We start from the raw sequence: 4845 nt of genomic DNA on the forward strand, positions 1-4845 counted from the left end.
TATCTCATAGGCCTATTGTGACTATCAAGTAGATTAGTGCAACTAAAGCCCTTATAACCATGTCTTAAGTAAGCTCAATAAATATTAGTTCTTTATTATCTTTGTCGTGTGGTAGAGCTCTGTCCAGGATAGAATGTGTTACCTTTATGTCACATCATCATTTGTGAACAAAACCTTATTTTATTCTACTATAACACTGCTGTGGATTTTTTCTTTCAGTTTCTTTTCATAATAATCAAGGGCTTTATTTCCTATTTATATCCTATTACATTCCAGCTCAAATTCCAGAATCCTAAAAAGTATTTTGTCCTTTTCTCTCTATTTACATTTCCGAGTACACAGAGAACATTAGCTCATTTCTGTTGACTCTTTTTTTGTTTTTTAAATGTGGTCTTTGGGAATCTCCTATGCCATTGAGAATGATGCGCTTCAAAGAGTTGTCTTCTATGATTTCTGTTGTCAAAGTAATTGTTTTTGTTCATTAATCTGCTTCTTTAGTCAGGGGCTGGTAACCTTGTTTGAATACTGAATGCATAGTTTATCAGTTATAAAGGAGAAATTTGCCTTAAAAGAGTATAAATCTTGATAGGGCAGGAGACAATGTGTAATTGAAATTTTAAGCAAGATTCATCAGCTAGATTGCTGAGAGTCATACCTGTGTCAGGAAGTCAAGAAAAGATGAATGTCAGGATAATCAGTATGAAATATGTCTAAAACCTGGAGTGAGAAACATGGATTTGATTTAGAAATTTGGACGTGGAAATAATTTTCTTTAACAAATGTTATGAATGCCAACATCATTTATATACATCTTTCATTCAGAAAATATTGAAGACTTTAGGTTTTGAGTTAAAGATTTGAGTGTCTTATATCTGTTTTCCAGAAAATTCCCACTGTTTAGTAGAATAGATAGAGCTAGTTTAACCCCATCAAACGAATGAGAAAATATGAATTTAATACCAAACAACTTGTGTTTATGATTGTATCATAAAGGTCTTAGAGTAGACAATGACCAAGCAGACATTTAAAATAATCCTATATGAGGGCTTTTCAATTTCGATTTTTATTTCTTTATTATTTACATGCGTAAAATATAGATCCCTTGTCAATGACAATTTTACAGATAATTCATTTATTTGCTTGAAAGCTACTCACTTGTTTCCTCTGAGAAGACTAATAATAAACCTCATTATTATTTTTTTTTATTTTTTTTTTTTTTTTATTTTTATTTTTTATTATACTTTAGGGTTTTAGGGTACATGTGCACAATGTGCAGGTTTGTTACATATGTATCCATGTGCCATGTTGATTTCCTGCACCCATTAACTCGTCATTTAGCATTAGGTGTATCTCCTAATGCTGTCCCTCCCCCCTCCCCCCACCCCACAACAGTCCCCGGAGCGTGATGTTCCCCTTCCTGTGTCCATGAGTTCTCATTGTTCAATTCCCACCTATGAGTGAGAACATGCGGTGTTTGGTTTTTTGTCCTTGCGATAGTTTACTGAGAATGATGTTTTCCACTTTCATCCATGTCCCTACAAAGGACACGAACTCATCATTTTTTATGGCTGCATAGTATTCCATGGTGTATATGTGCCACATTTTCTTAATCCAGTCTATCGTTGTTGGACATTTGGGTTGGTTCCAACTCTTTGCTATTGTGAATAGTGCCGCAATAAACATACGTGTGCATGTGTCTTTATAGCAGCATGATTTATAGTCCTTTGGGTATATATCCAGTAATGGGATGGCTGGGTCAAATGGTATTTCTAGTTCGAGATCCCTGAGGAATCGCCACACTGACTTCCACAATGGTTGAACTAGTTTACAGTCCCACCAACAGTGTAAAAGTGTTCCTATTTCTCCACATCCTCTCCAGCACCTGTTGTTTCCTGATTTTTTAATGATGGCCATTCTAACTGGTGTGAGATGGTATCTCACTATGGTTTTGATTTGCATTTCTCTGATGGCCAGTGATGAGGAGCATTTCTTCATGTGTTTTTTGGCTGCATAAATGTCTTCTTTTGAGAAGTGTCTGTTCATGTCCTCTGCCCACTTTTTGATGGGGTTGTTTGTTTTTTTCTTGTAAATCTGTTTGAGTTCATTGTAGATTCTGGATATTAGCCCTTTGTCAGATGAGTAGGTTTCAAAAATTTTCTCCCATTGTGTAGGTTGCCTGTTCACTCTGATGATAGTTTCTTTTGCTGTGCAGAAGCTCTTTAGTTTAATTAGATCCCATTTGTCAATTTTGGCTTTTGTTGCCATTGCTTTTGGTGTTTTAGACATGAAGTCCTTGCCCACGCCTATGTCCTGAATGGTATTGTCTAGGTTTTCTTGTAGGATTTTAATGGTTTTAGGTCTAACATATAAGTCTTTAATCCATCTTGAATTAATTTTTGTATAAGGTGTAAGGAAGGGATCCAGTTGCAGCTTTCTACATATGGCTAGCCAGTTTTCCCAGCACCACTTATTAAATAGGGAATCCTTTCCCCATTTCTTGTTTTTGTCAGGTTTGTCAAAGATCAGATAGTTGTAGCTATGCGGCATCATTTCTGAGGGCTCTGTTCTGTTCCATTGATCTATGTCTCTGAGGATCAAACAAATGGAAGAACATTCCATGCTCATGGGTTGGAAGAATCAATATCGTGAAAATGGCCATACTGCCCAAGGTAATTTATAGATTCAATGCCATCCCCATCAAGCTACCAATGACTTTCTTCACAGAATTGGAAAAAACTACTTTAAAGTTCATATGGAACCAAAAAAGAGCCCGCATCGCCAAGTCAATCCTAAGGCAAAAGAACAAAGCTGGAGGCATCACACTACCTGACTTTAAACTATACTACAAGGCTACAGTAACCAAAACAGCATGGTACTGGTACCATAAACCTCATTATTTTTAAAATAAAAGAATTGATTAAACGTAATACAGTTGTTGATTTTAAAAATCCATTTGTGCAGAAGCATTTAGCTGAAAATAAAATCATATATTCTGTCATATTTCAATGATCATAGGGACATATAACTAGACTGAGTTGCCCTCTCATTTAAAAAGAAAATGATTAGATATTCTTTCCCATAAGGAATTCTGTAATATTAATTAAATGTGTGGTATAAAGAGCTGGCACATTTTTTTTTAGAATTATTTGATTTTATTTTTCCCTAGAACTCTTAAACTTCAGCTTCACCAAGTAACAGGCTGACTTTTGGAATAACAACTCTTTCCCAGGCTGTAACCCTTTCCAGAAGACAGAATTTATTAAGTAACATGTTTCCAGGATGTTTCCACCCCAGAATTCTAAACCAGTAACAGAATCATTTCTTCTAAGGTCTTGATTAGAATCAAACAATCTACAGACACATGTAACAGAATAAAAATAGTATCTAATGTTTCTTTCCTTCTCTTGCTCAATACACTTCCCTCTTTTCCCCCAAAGAGTTTGTTACTCAAAGTTGTGAAAGTACAGTCAGCCCTCCATATCCATAAGTTCTACATCCATGTAGAACTGCCAATAAAAAATATTCAGAAAAAAAAATTCCACAAAGTTCCAAAAAAGCAAAATTTAAATTTGCTGAACACCAAGCACTGTATTGAATCCATGCAAATAAAGTGATGTGTAGGTATTTTATTAGGTATAAGTAATCTTCAGATGATTTAAAGTACACAGGAGGATGTATGTAGGTTATATGCAAATACCATATAACCCATTTTATATAATGGGACTTGAGCACCCAAGGATTTTGATATCCAGTGGGGTTCCTGGAACCAATCCCCCATGGATACCAAGGGATGACTGTATTGCCCTTTCCAAGAAAGCATCTATCAGCTCTGATTCATGACTCAGAATAAGGAATTCCTTATTAATAAAACAATACAATAAGTATTCTGAGCTAACTGTTCTCAGCCATCAACAAATTAAACTTGGCCACATGTGGTGGCTCATTCCTGTAATCCCAGCACTTTGGAAGCCAAGGCAGGAGGGCTGCTTGAGCCCAGGAGTTTGAGTCCAGCCTGAGCAACCAATGAGACCCCATCACAAAAAAAAAAAAAAAAAGCCAGTCCCAGCTGCTTGGGAAGTTGAGGTAGGAGGATTGCTTGAGGCCTGGGAGGTCAGGGGTTCAGTGAGCTGTGACTGCACCACTGCACCCCAGCTTGGGCAACAAAGCAAGACCCTGTCTCAAGAAAACAAATTAAACTTGTTTGACTCTATATTTGACTTTGCTTTAATCAAAATCTTCTATTTGCAAAAGCCAAACCCTATTTTAAAACTCCTTACAATTTCCATTATGACTCGGAGAGGACGGAGGGAATGGGGAAGAGTTGGTTTGTTTTGTGGAAGGAGATTCTGAAAAGGGCAGTTATTTACTTTGAAGTCATTAAATAGAAAAACAAATGTTCTTTGTTTTGATAATGAAAACCCTTGTAGATAAAGACCAAAAGTTTCTGGTCCTGAAATTATATTATAATATTGTTTTCAATACATTCAGAATTTATATTACTCTTGAATTTCTTTTCCCTGAGATTGGATTCACAGTTTCATAGAGATACTTTAAAGTGGTAGTTAGTAGGGGTGAAGAAGAAACAATGTTTGTGTCTAACAGCCCCTGGGCAAATATGTAACATCTGTCATATTGATCTCAGCATCTCTCTCTCCCCCTTGAATCTGCAAATGTTGTAGAAGGAGATGATTGTTTTCCTTTTTATGCTTATTTGCTTGGACTCTTTCTTCTACTATATCCACCCCAGCATTATTATCACTAATCATAAAAATGAATTGCCCTTCCAAAGATACGCTATAAAGCAAACCTTCAATGTCAGGTTGTTCAGATTTAGAAGAGAAGGGC

The sequence above is a fragment of the Symphalangus syndactylus genome, chromosome 11, assembly GCF_028878055.3.
Source record: "Symphalangus syndactylus isolate Jambi chromosome 11, NHGRI_mSymSyn1-v2.1_pri, whole genome shotgun sequence".
NCBI lineage: Eukaryota > Metazoa > Chordata > Mammalia > Primates > Hylobatidae > Symphalangus > Symphalangus syndactylus.